The sequence below is a fragment of the Dromiciops gliroides genome, chromosome 5 (genome assembly GCF_019393635.1).
Source record: "Dromiciops gliroides isolate mDroGli1 chromosome 5, mDroGli1.pri, whole genome shotgun sequence".
NCBI classification, from domain to species: Eukaryota; Metazoa; Chordata; class Mammalia; order Microbiotheria; family Microbiotheriidae; genus Dromiciops; species Dromiciops gliroides.
In genome coordinates, this window is record NC_057865.1 from 255,086,764 (window position 1) to 255,107,818 (window position 21,055).

The following is a 21,055-nucleotide window of genomic DNA, read 5'->3' on the forward strand; positions in this document are numbered from 1 at the left end:
TTCCCTTATGGGTAGAAAACAACTACAAGGATTTACATGAACCCTCTCTGATGCTTGGCTGGTGGAAAATGATGGGGAACTCAGAGATAGAGCTTACATCAGCCGAATTAACTCTAGGTGCCCTCAATGCACAACCTTGTTGGAAATCCTTCTCTGGATCCTCTTATTAACTGTTGAATGCTGTAAAAGTATCTAAGTTTGTTCCAATAATGAACCAGGGTTCATTCTGAGTCAGACCCATCCCAGAACACCTCTGGTAGAAGATGAAACCATATCTTTTAGTAATTTATTATTATTTTTGTTTTATTATTTCACTTTAAAGAAAGGCAACTTGGCATAGGGGAGAGAGAGCTGCCCTTGGAACCAGGAAAACCTGGGTTCAGTTCCCCCCTCTGACACATACTGGTTAGCCATGGGTGTCACCATTTCCCAAATCGCTGAGAAACTCTATTAAGATTATGTATTCCAGAATAGGTTTCAATCTGTGTTGATATAGGGAGTTCTATATATCCATGAAATCAGTTTCCACCTACTAAAAGAAAAGTGCACTTTTATTTTTAATAAATCGGTACCCACTTTTCCACCATATTTGACCAGATTCTGCCCTGCCCCCACACATGTTTTAGCATTCACTACTTTTTTTTTTTTTTTGCAGGGCAATGGGGATTAAGTGACTTGCCCAGGGTCACACAGCTAGTAAGTGTCAAGTGTCTGAGGCTGGCTTTGAACTCAGGTCCTCCTGAATCCAGGACCAGTGCTTTATCCACTGCACAACCTAGCTGCTCTGATTCACTACATTTTTAGAGTTGTGCTGGCTTGGAAGTAAAAAAAAAAATCACTCAATGGGCAACATCTACTAGGTGCCAGGCAAGATTTAGACATGGGGGATACAAAAATTAAGAGAAAAGAAACCAAAACAAACACATTTTTTTTCTCAATGAGCTTTTATGCAATCTGGGATGATAGGATGCAGATTTATATATCTATCTGCATGTATATACATATACACATACCTACATGTGTGTATATATTCATGTGTGTTATACATGTGTTTGTGTGCATGTACACATATATGTATGCACATGTATGACAGAGGAAAGGGCAAAGGTTATATGTATAGATAGAAATACCAGAAATACAAGCTATTTTAAGGAGAAAGGGCAATCAAGGAAACCAAAGGAAAAAGTAAAGGATCCACAATTATAAAAATATTTCTAGCTGCTCTTTTTGTGGTTGCAAAGAATTGGAAATTGAGGGGTTGCCCATCAAGTGGAGAATGGCTGAACAAGTTGTCCTAAATAAATGTGATGAAATTCTATTGTGTTATAAGAAATGGCAAGGGGGGATGGTTCAGAAAAAGGGGAAAGACATATGAACTGATGCAAAATGAAGTGAGCATAACCAGAACACTATAAAGAGTGACGGCAATATTGTAAAAATACTCAATGGTGACAGACAGTAATTTTGACGAATATAGTGCTCTACCACAACTCCAAATGACTCATAATGCAAAATGCTGTCCACCTGTAGACAGAGAACGTAAAGGCTGAATGAAGATTGAAGCTTGTTTTCCCCCTGTTCTTTATTTTTCTTTCTCCCCCTTCCCAATGTGGCTAATGTGGATTTATTTTTTTTTAGTGAGGCAATTGGGGTTAAGTGACTTGCCCAGGGTCACACAGCTAGTAAGTGTTAAGTGTCTGAGGCCGAATTTGAACTCAGGTACTCCTGACTCCAGAGCCGGTGCTCTATCCACTGCACCACCTAGCTGCCCTTAATGTGGATTTTTTTTTAAAGGAGAGAAGGCAAATAGTGGGGATCAGGAAGCAATTTAAGTAGAAAATAATGCTTGAGCTGATTGGTAAAGGAAGTTTGGGGCTTGGATTCCAATTTCAGCTCAGACATCTGTATGATATTGGTCAAGTCAGTTATCCTTTCTGGGTTTTGATATCTTCATATATAAAATGAGAAAGTTAGATTTGATAATTTCTATGGTCCTTTTAATTTTTAAATTTATCCAGCTATGGTCCTATAGTTTTATATACATGCATGTATATGTATATGTGTGTATACATACTTACTTATATACGCCCAAACATCTATTTAAAACTATAGGACCCCACCCCCACATACACATATACAAATACAAATTCTTGACCATGCTCCTCCACATGTTTGTATGTGTGTTTACATATTTATATACACAGATATATGTGTATTTATATGTATGTGTATATATGTATATATAGTTCTATTTCTTTAGGTCTTTTTCCTCTGCCTTCTTCATTTCGCATCACCTCATATAAGTCTTCCTAGGCTTTTCTGCATCCTTCATGTCCATTATTCCTTATAGGATAATATTAGTCCATAACATTTACACACCTAGTCATTAGGTACATAGTTTGTCATGGGATCATAGAGTTAGAAGGAACTTCAATGGACATCTATTCCAAAATCCTTATTTTACAGATGAAGGAACTGAGCCACAGAGAGATTAAGTGATTTGTCCACATTCATAGAACTAGTGAGTACCCGAAGCAGGATTTGACTTCAGGTGTTCTTGTCTCAAGTCCAGAACTGTCTACTAAGCCATCTATTGAGTTAGGAAGTGATATAGTCAAAGTTTGTTTCAGGAAAATCATGTAGGCAGTTGTATGCAAGATAGACTGGAGCAGGAAAGTTTGAGGCAGGGAAGCTAGTTAAGATGTTATTATAGGGGGCAGCTAGGTGGCGCAGTGGATAAAGCACCAGCCCTGGATTCAGGAGGACCTGAGTTCAAATCTGGCCTCAGACACTTGACACTTACTAGCTGTGTGACCCTGGGCAAGTCACTTAATCCCCATTGCCCTGCAAAAACAAAAACAAACAAACCAAACAAACAAAAAAATGCAATCAGGAAGTATTTGACAAAAGAAACAAAAATACAATGAAACATAGATAGTGTTAATATATGGTTTTCTAAGTCTATGTGCAGCCTTCAAGGATCTTTATGGTTTAGTGACACCTGTCACTGAGGCAGAAGCAAAGGATGTGCTCTAGTAGGTAACCTCTACTCAGTTAATCAGCTAAGCCACCTGCCAGGGAGAGCAAAGGCTGCACCAGGGTGTGGGCCAGAAGCAGCTGGTGGTCACCAGCAGATCAGCCCATGGAGGTTCATAGGCAGGAATTTCCAAGTGTCAGCACCAAGGGCTAATTGGCTTCACACAATTTGTTGGAGCTAGCCCTGGCTCTTTTAAAATGTAAACAAGGGAGCCAGCCAGGCCTCCCCATCCTGGTTCATGGGCTGCACCTGTGTCGGGGGGTATCCCTTCTCCCAGAATCCTAGTAGCCCATAGCTGTGAAGGAAGTTATGCAGAAAGGGACTTCAGGGTCAAGGAAATCCTTGGTGTCTTGCATACTTTGCTTTTAATGCTGTCAATACTTTAACACCTCTTTAGTCTGCCTAGGAGTCTTGATTTCCCTGGTCTGCTTTCTAACCGTTACCAGATATTCTTCATAGATTGCCTTAGACAAAATAAAAAATAAAAATAAAAATTCATTACGTGGTAGGAAACTGTTTCATAATGAGTCCCTATAGACTTACCTGAGTTGATCTTCAGATAATAAGGGAATATATAGGCCTATATTTGAAGTCTACACTCTTCCCCCTACCCTATTGTCTATCTGTAATCAAATGAGCTTGAATGGTTGGGAAAGCAAAAGATTAACAAAGACTTCCTTCCACTTCCAATGCCCCTTCCATCCTCAACCTTTATAACTTTTAGCTCCGATGAGTGAGACCCATCCACCTCTACTCCCAAGTCAAGTGAGTGTGCATAGGAGCAACCTGAGAGAAGAGACTAGAAAAGATAGAGCATAATTGAAGTGATATTTCAGTGAACACTTCAATCCATTCTACAAACTTTGATTCTCAGTATTCCGTTTGTCCTGATAAATTCCATATTAATGCTTACCAAAATTTATATTTTCATTTTTTAAAATTGAATTACAGGGAAAGAAGGGAGAGGCAATTTTGAAGTTCACTTGACCTCATAAGACTTTCTAAATTAAATCATTATACAATAATGGCTAGCATTTTATGTAGCACTTTTAGGTTTGCAAAGCATTTTGCAAAAATCTAATTTGATGTTCGCAATATCTCTGGGGATAGGGGCTATTATTATTTCCATTTTTGAGATGAGAAAACTGTTGCATACAGAGGGTAAGTGACTTGCTCAGAGTCACACAGCTACTAAGTGTCTGAGGCTGGATTTGAACTCACATCTCCTTTACTCAAGATCCAGAGCTTTAGTCATTGTGGCACGTTAGGACTTCAAAGGAAAGACTCATGACTTCAAAGCAATAATGGACACAGAGTAGAAAGGGAAATTTTTGTTGGAAAATTTTGTTTCAAGATTAAGAAACAAGAGATGTTAGCAATTTGTAGACTGTACAGAAGCCTCATACCTATACATTATGAATGCTTTCTTCTAGAAAAGAGTCAGGATATACTTAATGTGACAAGTACCAAATAACATCCCAAAAAGTAAATTAATTATATTAACAGATATGAAATATGAGGTGAAAGTAACTTCTAAATCTCCCTTTTATGCCTATCCAAAACATTACGTTATTATAGCAAAGAACAAAGATCAAGCCAGAAGCAAGAATAAAAATAAGAAGCGCACATTGAAAGCAACTATAGTTTGACCTATTAAAACAAACTATCAACAATGAAAAATGGGAAATGGATAATGCTATTTCCATTTCCTAAGGAAATTTAACTTGCCAAAGCTAGAGAACAAAAAATCCTAGAAGCCACCTCAGCCAGCAAACATTTATTTCCTTGGAAAGGTAGTTATTAGTGTCATTAGTAGAAAGGGTGCTGACCTTGGAACCTGAGAGGGTGTGTTTGAACCTTGGTTCTATCATTTACTATTCATATAACCAATGAAGGGATTGGTCCCAGTCAATGGTGTCAAACTGACATAGAAATGGGAGCTACTAAACCATACATAAGGATCTCTGAAGGTTGCATACTGACAGAAAACTACATATTTATATTATCTAGGTTTTATTGTATTTTATTTATTTTCTTAAATGTTTTCCAAATATATTTTAATTTGGTTTAGACAGTACTTGGGATTGTTATGGGTGGCTGGTCTACCTGGCTTTTTAAGATGACTTCAAACTCTAAGACTATGATTCTTGCTCAATAAACAGCCAAGGACAGCATCAGTTTAGAACATAAAATTATCTGTAAGCTCCTATGGAAAAGGATGACAGAAAATTATGAGCATGAGAAGCACTGGAAGGAAAATAAGTTTAAAGAAAGTTTAGCAAGAAACCCAATTAAACAAAGTCATTCACAGTGTGTTTACAGATGAAATTGGAACAGGGACAATAAACAGAGGAACATGGGAAAATATCCATAGAGATTTAAAATAAAATGTTTTCCTTAACAATGACAGTAGCACCTCCACATTTGAACTGTAACACCATAGTTGTTGATATGATACATGAATAAGTAGGAATGGTAGTAGAAAGAAAGAAAGAAACAAAGAAACAAAGAAAGAAACAAAAAAGAAACAAAGAACAGCTGGACTAAACCAAATATAAACATGTAGTTGTTTGTGTCATTTTTCAATCATGTCTGACACTTCTTGACCACATTTGGGGTTTTCTTGGTAGACATACTGGAGTAATTTGCCATTACGTTTTACAGATGAGGAAACTGAGGCAAACAGGGTTTTAGCGACTTGCCTAGAGTCACATAGCTAGTAAGTGAATGAGGCCAGATTTGAACTCCAGAAGATGTCTTGCTAACTCCAGGCCCAACTCTCTGTGCTACATAGCTGCCCATGCTAATAAATGCCTCTTATTTACCCAGCACTATACAAAAACAAAAATGAAACAGTTCCTACCCGCAAATAGCTTAAATTTTATTATAATAAATAATACATCGGTAAATGTAAAAATATATAAATAAGAAGTAATTGATGGTGGTAAGATACTAGCAGCTAGGCAGATCAAGAAAGGTTTCATGAATTGTACTGTATAACCTTTATAAGATTGCTTGCAATCTTGGGGAGGGGGAAGGGAAGGGAGGGAGGGAAAAAAAATTGGAACTCAAAATCTTACAAAAATGAATGAAAACTATCTTTACATGTAATTGGAAAAAAAATACTATTAAGAATAAACAAAAAAGAAAATTGGAAAAGAAAAAAACAAACAAAGAAAAAAGAAATGCTTCATGGAAAAGGTAAAAGTTGTGGTTGCAGGAAGCTAATAAATATTTGAGGGTAATTTCAGTGGCCTATGAACTATGTCACCTAGCCGCCACAATTGAACTGATACCCAGAGAAGTTAATGATTTGTCCAAGGTCATCTAGTTAGTAAGTGTCTAAAGGAGGAGTCAAACCTAGATCATCCTAATTTGAAATCCAGAGTTCTAGGCCCTACACCAAACTGCTTCTCATTCTTCCTTTTCACTATAAAGGATACAATTATAAATGCAAAAAATATATAATGTAAATAAAAAAGTAATTGATGGTGGTAAAGTACTAACATTGAAGGGATCAAGAAAGGCTTCATGTGACACTTGAATTGAGCCTGGAAGGAACTTAATAAGTTGTGAAGAAATCAAATTGTCAGTTTTAAATTAAGGATTCTTTGATGGACCTGGGACCTCATCAATGTGTTTTCCCTGGGGATTCAGGTCACAACCTATCCATTCCCTGTCGTTCTAAACCACTCTCATCCATGTCATGTCAATACTCCAGAGAATGTTCACCTAATGAATGTCTTGGGGACCTTCCTCTGGAACTCTTGACATTGGATGGATACCAGTAGAGCATTGTGGAATATCTATCTTTTATTGCTCTCTCTTACTACATGGCTTGCCCACTTTTTGGGGTTGTACTTCCCACTGTCAATGTTTTTTATGCTGGTTCTCTTGTACAATTCTTGCTTAGAAAAATGTGGTAGCTTATCGTTAAATTTTGGGTAGCCCTTAGCTTTAATTCTTTGGAGAATGTAGTAGCCCTTGACTTAAAACCAAACAGCATCGGTGAGGGAACATTTTTTTTAAGTTAGGCTTTTATTTCAGGGAGATATTATTGTGATTTAAAGCATTGACCATCCTGTACAACCCCCCATAGCCTGTTTTCACCTGATCATTTCTGAGTCCAGTTCATTTTCTATGTGTTCACTGTCCCAAGATTTATGAGCTGTCCATCTACCTTCAAATCATATTAAGACAACAAGTCATTCTTTATCCACTTGGTTTTTCCTTGTGGATAGTTGAATCAAATTCTTATGAGTGATTATGGCTCTCACTTTGGAGATTCAGCAGTATTCGTGGGCTTGATATAATTATTCTAGGGTTAATCACACACAGGAGAATCTGGAGGATCTTTCTATCTGGATGAATCCCCTTTTGGTTGGGATTCTGTGCTAAGTAACTATTTCTTCATTATCCAGATAGTATTAAATAAAAGAGAAGGATTTGGGAGGTGAGCTGTATTCACATGATGAAAGAAAAGTTGAGAGTAGAGATAAATTGTGTAGATAAGTCAAATCCCAAGTCCTACCATCCCCTTTCTTCTAGTTATTTTGAGCAAATTTGAGATTAGGGTCTGAACAAGTACTTATGTACTTTGCTCTACATTTGTAGACATAAACTTTATTAGAGGAATTTTGGGGGGGGTGGACATTGGGGGTTAAGTGACTTGCCCAGGGGCACACAGCTAGTAAGTGTCAAGTGTCTGAGGCTGGATTTGAACTCAGGTCCTCCTGAATCCAGGGCCGGTGCTTTATCCACTGCGCCATCTAGCTGCCCCCTGTTAGAGGAATTTTAAACTTCTTGCCATAATCTAGTTGTCAACCAGCAAACCCCCCCGTTTTCAAATGTGTAATCTCTTTTGTAATGGCAGGGTTCTAGATATGAAAAGCTCTTCATGCATCTTTACCAAATTCAGCAAGATGTGTGTATGCAACTTCAGGCTTAATCATCGCGTTCAGAAAAACTGTAGACCAAGCCATATGCTCAAAACCTGATCAGCAGAAAGAAATTTTTTTTTAACAGCATCACATGAATGCTGTGGCAGGTTTGCAATATTCGAAGCATAAGAGTTTCTGACACTGACAGGTCGCCAAAACAAAGAATCTCAAAGTGCCTTCAGAAGGATATGTCCACAGGAATAACTTCACCCACCTCTGGCCTGGAATGTGACAGCTGGTTGGGTCAGCATAGCAACACCACCACACAAGAGTTTCAAACAGGATGCAAAGAAAATGATCCATGTCAGTGAAAATAGGATGGCATAGAGGATTTGCCCGAATTAGATTTCTGTCTAAGACCTTAGGGTGAAAAAGCCTGGACCGCGAAGAAAGCTTCTTTTTTAATAGCTGGCATTTATAGTCAGTCAACAAGCATTTATTTATATATATTTATTATATATAAATATATATTATATATATATTAAATATATATTATATATATTTATTTATATATATTAAGTGTTTGCTATATGCCCAGTACTCTACTAATTGCTGTAGACACCAAGAAATACACAGTCCCTGTCTTCCAGAAGTATAGATTGTAATAGTGGAAACAAGCATGTAAGTCACTAGTTACATACAAGACACACAGAGGTAGTCTTAGAGGGAAGGTTCTGGAAGGTGACTGGGAAAGTGCCAGGAGGTACAAAGCACTTTACATCAATTCTCTCATTTGATAATGACCAAAAATGGTCAGTAGCCTTCATAGACCCCTGTGGTTCTCCAAAAAGGTACAACATATTTGCATTATTAACATTTTCTCCATTGTTTTCTTATGTCTAGACAATGAATAGAATGATCAATGGATCCCCAATTTCTAGCATTCATTGATTTCCAAGATGTAAATGCTCACTCTGAAAATTTAACAATTGAGTCTCCTGGCTAGGCTCTTGCTGCTTCTTGCACACCCCTAGTATCAGCCCACGACAGATCAGTATTTTAGAGCTCAAGAAATCCACGAGCCTCAGCTTTCCTGGTAGCTGGTTGCAGGAGTATATCACTATAACCAGCCAAGCTCAGTTTAAAAACTACTGAATTCCCCTACCCCCATTTTAAACTTGATAGAAGATTAGAGAAATGTCATGAAAACATTCTAGAGAGAATATCTATTACTGCTTACATAATTTTGGTTAGGTAGAATAGCTAGGTATCACAATGAACAGAGAGCCTGGCTTGGAATCAGGAAGATTTATCTTCATGAGTTCAAATCTGACCTCAGATACTAACTGTGTGACCCTGGGCAAGTCACTTCACCCTGTTTGCCTCAGTTTCCTCATCTGTAAAATGAGCTGGAGAAGGAAATGGCAAACCACTCCAGTATCTCTGTTGGAATAACCTCAAAGAGGGGTCACAAAGAGTAAGACATGACTGAAAACAGTTGAATAACAACAAAATTCAGTTACCTTGGAAATTTTAAATGGACTATGTTTCCTTATCAAATGAGATAACATATATAAAAGCATGTTTTGGGCTTTAAATAGCTACATCCTCTTCCTCCTTCTTCTTTCTCCTCCTCCTCTTCCTCCTTTTTTCTTCTCTTTCTCCTTCCCTCCTCTTTCTCTTCCTCCTCCTCCTTCTTCTCCTCCTCCTCTTTCTTATTCTGCCTAGATCTGTATCAGTATCTCCTTTTCCTGTTGCCTCTGCTCTCCTCTCCCCATTATGTCTGGGATTTTGAACACTACCTTAGGAAGCAATAATTGAAGTCATTATGCTGGTAAAGATTTGTTTTGATAATCAAATTAGAATTCTGAGCACCTCCTGATAATGACTGCAATTTGTAAAGCCCCTGAAAAGTGTTCTAAATACATTCTCATTTGATCCTAACAACAGCCCTATTAGGTAGCTATTGGGTATATCCTAGGATCACAAATATAGGGCTGGAGGGGTCGTCATCATCCATCTAATCCCAACACCCCCATTTTACAGATGAGTAATCTGAGGTTGAGAGAAATTAAAGGATTTGTCCAAAGTCATACATATAGAAAATGCCAGAGGAGAGATTTGAACCCGTGTCCTCTTACTTTAGAAGAGCACCAGATATTAATAGCCTTATTTTTTAAAATAATAAAAGTATTTTATTATTTTCCAGGTACATGTAAAGATAGTTTTCAACATTTGTTTTCATAAGATTTTTAGTTCCAAACTTTTCTTCCTCCCTCCATTCCCTCCCCCTCCTCAATTCAGAGAGCAATCTCATATAGGTTATATATTCTTAGCTTTATTTTACAGAAGAAAAAACACACACACACGGAGATTCACAAAGTTTAATGGTCACACATATCTAGTAATTTTCAGAGGCATGATTTGAAAGCAGCCTAATTGATTCCATAGATATAACTTGACATCTTGTACGGGAAACTGACTTCAGAATCAGGAAAATCTAACTGAGAATCCTACCTTTCTGTCTGTGTGACATTCATCAAGTCACAATGACCTAATGTCTTGATGCCCCCCAAACAACTTTCTAAGAGCATAACTTGCTGAGAAGATAATAATAGCGTGTGACTAGAGGGAGTTTTCTCATCTGTGAATTCTCAGTATCAATGATCCTGTCCCTATTTCCTTCTCTCTTCCCCACCTTCACCTTCCTTCTTGATTCCAAATCAGGTATGTTGCCTTTGGTGGAGAGTTTTCCCATATAAAAAATGACATCACAGGTCCTGTCCTTAATTACTTCCACTTCTTGATTTTAAGTTCAGTGCACTATATCCACTATACTTTACTGTCCCTCATCTAAAAAGACATAATAATAATAATAGTAATAATAATAATACTTAACATTCATATAGTGACTACTATGTCAGGTTCTGGGCTAAGCACTTTAAAAATAATATCTTATTTGATCCTCACAAAAACCGTGGGAGGTAAGTCCTATTATTAACCACATTTTACAGATGACAAAACCAAGTCAGACAGAGATTAAGTGATTTGTCCAATGTCACTCAGTAGTTAGTGTCTAAGGCCAGATATGAACTCATGTCTTCCTGACTCCAGGCCCAGTGCTCTATTCACTGGGTTACTAGCTACCTCTTTTAGCCTAGAGGTGCTTCTTAAAAGGATTTTTATACAACATTTGTGGTGGGAAAAGCTTGAGTATGATTGATTTAGACCTGGAAAGGACCCTTGAGGTCACCTAAACTAACCCCCTCGTTTTTTCCGATTAGGAAACTGAGAAGTTTAGTGACCTACAAAGTTCACATAGGTAGTAAATAATAGGGCTGTGATTTGAACCCAGATCATCTGACTTTTCACACTGGGACCAAAATGATTTATATAGGCTGTCCATAAAGTCTTAGTGCTGTTTTAAGTTCTAATAGCTTAAGTTTGTATGCAATTTTAAGTCCTAATACAGCTCGAAGGCTTTGGGGACACCCTGCATTTCAAAATCTTGATGTTTGAGACTTATATAAAGCACCTAGGCACATCTCAGCCATTCTGGGTTTTTACAGACCCCTTGATTAAAGACTTGAATACCCAGGGGTTCAACTTGATGCAATACACTTTGGGGAAAAAAACTACCCCTTCTCTCATAAGTGGAAAGACTTTAACTGAGGCACACTGAATTTGCCATTAAGTCTTGCCAGGACTGAAATATACTCACACTCTAAAGTTTTGCTCTTTAAATTGTGCCTATTAGGTTTCATGGGTTATATTTATCACAGCACTTGGGAGACCTCAAAAAGGGCTGAGAATCTCTGGTATGTTCACTCTTGCTGGAGTTCACAGAACTATGTCACTTGGAAGTACTTTGTATGATTTTTTGCCACATAAATCTATTCTATTTTTGTTACTGATCTTTCCTGAAGGAGATGATTCCCCTGAACAGGACAATACAGAGTTGTTACCTCTTAGAAAATGATCAGTAATAGACAGTGGTGCTTTGGTGAATTTTGCAAAAGGAAAGGTCTCACGGATACAGAGAGCTCTATTCCTCAATAGGGTCATAGATTCAGAGCTGGCAAAGATTTCAGAGAATATCTTGTCCAACCTCCTCATTTTATACTTGAGAAAATGAGACCCAGGGAAAAGGAGGAAAGATGCAATGGAGAGGATGTTGGATTTGGTGTAGGAAGACCTGAGTTTGAATCCTGGGCTCAGACACTTAGAAGCTGTGTGACCCTGGGTAAATCACTTAGCCTCTGACTGCCTCAGTTTCTTCACCGGTTAAATGGGGATAATAATAGCCTCTACCTCACACAGTTGTCATTTGGGACAAATGAGATAAATATAAAGTCCTCTGTAAACCTTAAAGTGCTATATAAGTGCTAACTATTATTACTGTTATTTTTAAATGGCATGCCGGGATCATACATGTAGTCGTCACGGAGGAGGAGGTGTTGAATCTGGGTCCTCTGATTTCAAAGCCATTGCTCTTTTCAATATATCACCTGCCTCCTACTCCAATGAATTCTGGATTTCATAGATGTTTATACTTCAATTCAAGTCAGTTCAACAGGTTTTTATTAAACACCTATTAACTGTGCCCTAGAAACTGCATTAGGTGCCAGAGTTACAAAAACAAAAGCAAAACTGCCCTTGACTTCAAGAAGCTTATATTATTTTGGTCTGAAGGGTCGCCACATGGACATAAAGCAGTAAATACAAGATAATTTGAGGAAGCACATAGTAAAAACACCTGGGGGCCTTAGGGGTGGACCTGAGTTGAGTCTGGAAAGAAAGAAGGGATTGGAGGAAGTTGGAGAGGAGGAGGGAATGTATTTCAGACTTGGACAAATGAAAGGAGGTGGGAGATGGATGTTGCATTTGAAGACAATTCATAAATGCAGTTTGAATGGAATGTAGAGTGTTTAAAGGGGAATTATTTGAAATAAGTTTCTAAATTTTTAAGTTGGTGTCAGGTTGTCAAGACTAAGGCTTTGGCATTTTATAATAGGGAAAATAAGGCAGCACAGAAGGTTTTTGATAAGAGGAATGATATAGTCAGTTCTGTGCCTTAGGAAGATTAGTTTGACATTTGTGTGGAGGTTGTATTGGAGAGGAGAGTGACTGGTGGAGGAAGACTGCTTCCTTTTTTCAGTACTTCGATGAATTCATCTAGTTATCCTTCTAACAATAGAGATTGTAAATTATCCATACCTTTTTCATCCAGTAGCTATAGGGGCAGCACACAGATAATCCCGGCTTCAAAAGCTTCTCCAACAACAGCGATAGTCACTATTACTTTAGCTTTAAGAGTCAAATGGAATATTTAAAGATTCAACAGTTGGGGATGGAAGTTCTTGAGATAACTGAAGAAAAAAAAAAAAGAGTTGCTGAAAATGGTTTGAGAGAAACTATGTGGAAAACAGAGAGAAACAGGATGAGGAAAAACTTTTTTTCCTGAGAGAACCTCCATTTGTTATTTTGAATATTGTTACATTTGTTATTATGGAAAGAATTTCATAAGCAGTGAGCCTGGAGAAAGATTTCTATAAGTGATAGTTTGTGAGAAGATGAAGACATTGTTTTCTTGGCATGGCTATAGATAATCTGGAGAAGACAAAGAGAAAGAATTGTCTTTATGAAGATAATTTATGTCTATTATATCTTTGGGGGGAGCAATCAGGGTTAAGTGACTTGCCCAGCGTCACACAGCTAGGAAGTGTCAAATGTCTGAGACCAGATTTGAACTCAGGTCCTCCTGAACCCAGGACCGGTGCTTTATCTACTGTGCCACCTACCTGCCCCCTTTTTTATATCTTTATGGAACTCTCATAAACTTTATCTTGTGATACAGACTTTATTCAAAATTCTAAATGAACTAAGTGGTATGAGAATGTGTTTTTCTTATAGTGATGATTTAAAATGCATCTAGATATGATCTTTCTCATAGCTTAAATACTATAAATAATTACTTCTATCTTTGTTTTGATTTAATTGCTAATTAATTATATATTCATCAATTTTGACATTTAATTTCAAAAGGTTAGAAAATTTAATATATAGAGAGCTATAAGTAATTATGTATAAGGAAAGTTAATCTAGTTCATCAAATAAGTGATATTTGTCATGTGGGACAGATGAGATACCAAATATAAAGCCCCTTTCAAGTCTCAAAGTGCTACATAAATGCTAGGTATTATTATTATTATTATTATTATTATTATTATGTTATTTTAAAATGGTGTGCCCAAGCTCATACATGTAGTAAGTGTGGAGGGAGAGGTATTGAACTCAAGTCCTCTGATTTCAAAGCCTGTGCTCTTTACACTGTTTACCTGCTTCCTAGATTCTGGATCTCATAAATGTGTAGACCCCAATTTAATTCCATTCAGTTCAACACGCTTTTATTAAACACCTATTTTCTATGCATGCCTCTTTATCATCCTACAACTTGGGATGATGAGGTTAAATATAGAATGAGTCAAGTAAAAAGCTACAAATGTGAGTGACCTATCCCATGTAACCTCCTTACATGTTGGGGCTCATTCTCTTAATTCTGCTATAGTGTGTATTTGTAAATTACATATACACATACTATTCATCTCTGTGGTATATGTGTGTAACATTATATATATATACATATATGCATATACATACATACATATGCATATGTACATATATATTATATATACATATACACACATACACCACGTGTACGAAAGGATTATCCCACTCATTCTTCAGTCATCTAAGGAACACCTGACATCTGGGGTCATATCACTCTTCTGCTCCAAAAAAAAAAAAATACAGTGCCTTTCCATTGCCTGCCTAATGAAGCATATAATTCAGCAACTATATAATTTGGTTCTAACTACATGCCTACCCAGGAAACACCCTGGTCATCTTTCATTCACTTTTTGCCTTTTCTCTTCTCTGTGTCTTTGCTTATTTCATCACCATACATAAAATAAATTCTGCCCACTCATTTCCCCTTTCCATCTCATGAAATCCCTGCCTTCCTTTAAAGTCTAACTCAGGTCCCACCTCCACATGACCCCCATAACTTCAAAGGATCATCGCTTTGGAGTTGAAAGGGAACTTAGTGATCATAGATTCCAACCCTCTCATTTTACAAATAAGGAAACTGAGACCCAGAGATGTGACATGACTTTTCTAAGATCACACAGCTAGTAATTGTCAGATTTGGAACTTGAAAATATCTCTGACTCTTTCCATTGTCCCACATTTATAACACACTTTCTCCTTCCCAGAGGTGAAAGTAACCATACCTCCCCCTCAGCAGCACTGTGCCTGGTCCTTTATTAAGTGCCTATAATGCTCAAGTTGTTGATTTAGGTGTTGGGGATAAAAAACCCTCCCCCCCAAAACCCCCACTCTCTTCTAATGGAGTTTATGTTATTTTTCTCTCCTCCAGAGTTCCCAAGTTAGAATGGCCCTTAAAAATCATGGAGGGGGCAGCTAGATGGTGCAGTGGATAAAGCACTAGCCCTGGATTCAGGAGGACCTGAGTTCAAATCTTGGTCTCAGACATTTGACACTTACTAGCTGTGTGACCCTGGGCAAGTCACTTAACCCTCATTGCCCTGCAAAAAATACCCCAACAACAACAACAAAAAGTCATGGAGACCAGGCTCCACATTTTACAGATGTATGTGCAGAGAATCTTTAATGTCATTTCCTTCTCTATGGAGAGGGGGCAGTGAGAAACTTTCTTTAGGAAGAGTTGTGATGATGTAGATCGAAAACACCTAATGGAGACTGTAGAGCATGTGCGGAATTTTGTAGTTGGTTCTGGTTGTGTAGAAGAGGCTGTTTGATTAGCTTCAGAAACATTCAAAAAGACCCATCAGCCTTGGTATAATTCTTTTTGTCCATTTACTCTTGCCTCAGCAGTCTTGGGGAATCTAGAAGAATCCTAGGTAGTAGATGCATGAGGCAAAATTTGAATTCAGGTCTTTCTAACTCTAGTTCCAGAGTTCTAGGCACTGGGCTAGCTAAGTGTCTAGAAAAAAAATGAAATCCTTGAAGGCTGACACTTTTTAATTTTTAATTTTTTACTTTGTGCCCCCCCCACATCCTAGAACAGTGGCTATTACATTTATTATATTTGTCATCATTGTTGTTTGAAATGTAGGTTTTATAGCAGGGGCTTCTAATAGGTTTAGTTTTGTTGTTATTTAATCAATTCATTTTGTCTGACTTTTGGTGACCCGACTTGGGGTTGTCTTGGCAGAGATGCTGGAGAGGTTTGCCATTTCTTTCTCCAGATCATTTTACAGATGTGGAAACTGAGGCAAACAGTGTGAAGTGACTTGCCCAGGGTCACATAGCTAGTTAATGCCTGAGGCCAGATTTGAATTCATGAGGATTAGTTTTCCTGACTCAAGGCATGGCACTCTATCCACTATACACCTAGCTGCCCTAACAGATTTGCTAAGTGTAAATATTCTCTTTTTTAATCCACCTTTTAATTCTTTTTAAAGTATTAACCTTTTTATTTATAGTTTGGGGTTCCAATTTTTATCCCCGCTTCCCTCCCCTACCCCTTCCCTGAGGCAGTAAGAAATCAGATATGGGTTATACATGTATGATTACATAAAACATTACCATATTAGTCATTTTGTATAAGAAAACTTGAATAAAAGAAAAAATGAAATCAAGTGAAAAATAGCATGCTTCGGTCTGTTCCATCAATATCAGTTCTTTCTTTGGAGGTAGATAGTATCTTTCATCAATAGTCTTTTGGGGTTGTCTTGGATCATTGTATTGTTGAGAATAGTTGTCATTCACAGTTCTTCATCAAACAATATTGCTGTCTCTGTGCACAATATTCTCTTGGTTCTGCTCACTTCACTATATATATCAGTTAATACAAGTCTTTCCAGGCCTTTCTGAAATCATCCTGCTTGTCATTTCTTATAGCACAATAATATTCCATCACCATCATATACCACAGCTTGTCTAGCCATTCCCCAATTGATGGACATTCCTTTGATTTCCAATTCTTAGCCACCACAAAAAGATTTGCTATAACTATTTTTATACAAAATATTCTGAGTCCGGCCTAATTCAGTCCAGTCCATTTATTCAGGCTTGGTATTGTACTGCAACCAGGCACCAGTGCACCATAAAATTCAATAAAAATAACTTTACTTATAATGAGATTAAAAAAGAAGCAATTCCTAAAGTTAAAAAGGGATACTAATTCAGATCAAAAGCAACTCTCTTCCTCAGAATTCACTAAGGCAACTAAGTCAGAATGGCATTTCTATAGAGCCAAACCTTTTTGTGCCTCAGGTGGCAAGAAAGCTAAATCAATAATGATTATGAGATGGACTCCTCACCCCCTTCAAGACAACCCCCTAAAATAAAGATGTGCTAGTTCTGCACTAAAGCTAATGCAGCTAGAGAAAGCAGCCACTTTCTTTGACTGGGGAATTGCATCAAGAGACATAAGGTATTTTTCAACTTTTATGAATCTTGAGTAGTCTGTAAATCACATACTACACAAAAGTTATAGGAAGATGAATGTCATTTTTCCCATAAGCACCTGGAAACATGCTTCAATGGAGTTACAGCACGTTTTATTTTTAATGGGAATAAGGTGCCATAAATAAGGGATGAAATAACTGGATGGAAAAAAATGGTGTGGTAGTTATTTGCCAAAGTTGGTACCAAAAACAACAGGCTTCAAGACTAGCCTCTTACAACAGTGTCACGTAGTGAAATATGTTCTGGACTTGGAGTTAGAGACTGGGGTTCAAGTCTTGATTCATCCCTCATTAGCTCTTGGATAAGCTACTTAAGCTGAGCTTCAGTTTCTTATCTGTGAAGTGGGTTTAATACTTATCTCATATAGCTGTTGTGAATCTTCAATGAAAATTAAAGTCCCATATAAATGTAAGCTGTTATTATTTTTGCATCTCTCTTTTTCTTCTTTTTTTTAACTAAGTGCTTCAAAGGGCTTTTTAAAAAATAATTAAAATTTGATGATGCCTTGGTGTTTTTGTTTTTGTTTTATAACACAGTTGTTTTTGGATACCCTCTATCAGTCCCTGTGTTAGGAAGTTTTGCTTAGCTATTGTTCTTAGTTAAAGGAGAAAGTTGGAGGTAGGGAGTATAAACACAAAACATCAATAAAACATTTTTTAAAAGAATTTAAATTATATTATTGTAAGTACCCATGTCCTAAGTTGTGAGCTAATTGAAAACAGGGACATTGTCAAAGCCATTGTCTCCTCTCTTCTTTCCTTCCCCCACCCCACCCAATGTCTAACAAAGTCCACTGTACACATTTAATAAATGTATGCTGTTGTATTGTATTGTATTGCATTATATCGTATTGTATTGCATTGCATTGCTTTTCATTTTTTACTGTTACTTCCTTGTTCAATAAACTGGAATGATTCCTTATTGTCACTAGGATAACATTTAATCTCATCTTTTTAGCTTTTAAAGTATATAACTATCTGGCTCCAACCCATCTTTTTAGTTTCACTTTACATTATTCCTCCTCCCACATTGTACCATCTAGAGAAAATGGCCTTTTCTTTATTCTTTGTACACAACATTCCTCATCTCTTTGCCTTTGTGTTGGCCATCCCTCTTGCTTACAACAAATTCTCTCCTCGCATCTGCCTCTCTTCCTTCAAGAAACAGTTCAAGAACCACCTTCTAAGAAAGCCTTCTCAGATCCTCCCAACTGCTAGTGGTCTCCATCCCAGACTACCATAGATTATAAACTCCTTGAGGACAGAAACTATCTTTTGCCTCTTTATGTATCCCCAGCACTTAACACAGTGCCTGACACATGGTAGGTGCTTAATGGTTTGTTGATTGGTTGATTATTTAATTACTTAGTTCTTATTTGTATTTAATTTTCTTTATATAGTACAATGGGGGATTAGTGTTGGTCTTAGAGTCAAAAAGCTCTGAGTTATAATCCTTCTCCAGATACTTTCAATTCTGTGATCCTGGGTAGATCGTTTAACCAACTTTAGCCTCAGGATCTTCATCTATTAATAAGGATATTGATTGCACCTCTTTCATAAGATTGTTGGGAAGATCAAATGAGATAACATATGTAAAATGTTGGGGCAGCTAGGTGGCACAGTGGATAGAGCACTGGCCCTAGAGTCAGGAGTACCTGAATTCAAATCTGGCCTCAAACACTTAATACTAACTAGCTGTGTGACCCTGGGCAAGTTACTTAACCCCAATTGCCTCACTAAAAAAAAAATGTTGTGCAAACCTTAAAGCAAAAACTCAACATTAGCTGATTTTAGTATTATTACCATTGCCACCATCATCATCATTTTACATGCTTATATATCAACTTGTTAGTGTTATATTAATTAAGACACTAGCAGTATGACCCTGGGCAAGTCACTTAAACCTGTTTGCCTGTTTCTTCATCTGTAAAATGAACTGGAGAAGAAAATGGCAAACCATTCCAGAATCTTTGCAGAGAAAATCCCCAAATGGGATCAAAAATAGTTAGACACAACTGAAAATAATGACTGAATGGAAAATATTAACTTCTTGTTTTCCATTTTCCAAGGAAAGCCCCTTTTGAGTAGGAGAGATTTCACTGATTGTATTTCTATCTGCAGTACTTAGCCTAGCACATAGTAGGTGCTTAATTAATACTTGTAGATGCAGTAATCTATAGACATGGAAATAGGGAAATGTCAAATAGGGTGCCCCTATATACTTATGGGCTACCTGAAGTGGGCTAGTTAAGATCAGAAATATTTTATGCTGTCTACCCTTCTTTCCCTTTAAACTCTTCTTGCTGCTTTTCTTTTTGCTTTATTTATAGAAGCCTATATGGCGGTGTTTAGAATAGTTCTAAAATGAGTTATGAATCCCAAATAGCAACGATTAATGCCTATGATACTCACCTCCGCACGGACTTAAGCTGGGCAGCATAGTTTATGGCTGGTAAGCTACAAGTCAATTATCCTCTGTGATGATCTACTCTCTCTGGGTGAAGATTCGTTTTCCCTGTAAATTAATTCTTGAAATGTTGAACAGGGCATGTCATCGGTATCATTACATGCCCTCCCCCTGCTTCTGCTCTCTCACAGCATTTCTGTCATCCTGCTGCAGGTGTTTGCTTCTGAACAGGGAGTGCTGGGAGCTGAACACATTAAAGCATGACTTTACCCTTGGAAGTCATTCCTTTCAAAGCTGAGAACTGGCCCCCTCCTTACTTACTGCTTGTATCATTGGGAAAATAGATTATTTACTGCTCTTCCCTATATGAAAATAATTTCTGGTTTTGCTCTTTTAGAAAGAGTAAACCTATTTGTGTCTCTCTTTAACTCGGTGTTTTTCTCTGAACTCTTTCTCTGGGAGAATTTCTCTTCTCAGATTTATAATAATAGCTAAGATTTTCATTGATCTTTAATGTTTTATTTAAAACATTTTGCATTTATTATCTTATTTGATCATCACAATAATCCTCTGAAGTAGGTGCTGTTATTTTCCTCATTTCACAGTAGAGGAAAATGAGGCTGAGAGAGAGATGAAGAGATTTGCCCAGAGTCCTGTGGCTAGTAAGTATGTGAGGTGGGATTTGAACTCAGGCATTCCTGATAAGGGTTCAGTACTTTATCCACTCTGCCCCCTGGAAGCCTTGTTTTAGCCTTCCCAGCTCTTTTAGTGTCTCCTAGGAAAATGATAGCTTGGAAAAAAAAAGATGCAACTAGGTTGAGATAACTAGGGCCTTATCACAGGGCATCAAAATTAAGAGGGCAAGCCCTTTTATTTATTTATTTATTTATTTATTTATTTTTGGGCGGGCAATGGGGGTTAAGTGACTTGCCCAGGGTCACACAGCTAGTTAAGTATCAAGTGTCTGAGGCCAGATTTGAACTCAGGTACTCCTGAATCCAGGGCCGGTGCTTTACCTACTGCGCCACCTAGATGCCCTGATGGCAAGCCCTTTTAAGGGATGATTTTCAAAATATTAAGCAATCTTCAAACAAGTTAACGTTTGCATTTTGACAGCATTTAATTTCCTTCAACAACTAGAAATAACTAAGCTTAGCACCTAGTAATCAAAAATGAACCATTAAAATGGAAGCTACCAGATGTCATTTCTTTTAAC

General features: G+C 37.4%; 1 long non-coding RNA gene across 1 annotated transcript in view; it reads right to left on the reverse strand.

Annotated features, from left to right (window-relative positions):
* Nucleotides 1–19,943, reverse strand: part of LOC122729171 — a 31,500-nt gene extending 11,557 nt beyond the window's left edge. Inside the window, exons 1-2 of the long non-coding RNA XR_006353311.1 lie at nucleotides 19,845–19,943; nucleotides 13,135–13,286 (exon numbers count right to left, since the gene is read on the reverse strand). This is a non-coding gene — a long non-coding RNA (uncharacterized LOC122729171). The remainder of the gene's footprint in view (nucleotides 1–13,134; nucleotides 13,287–19,844) is intronic.
* Between the last annotated feature and the right edge of the window lie 1,112 nt (nucleotides 19,944–21,055).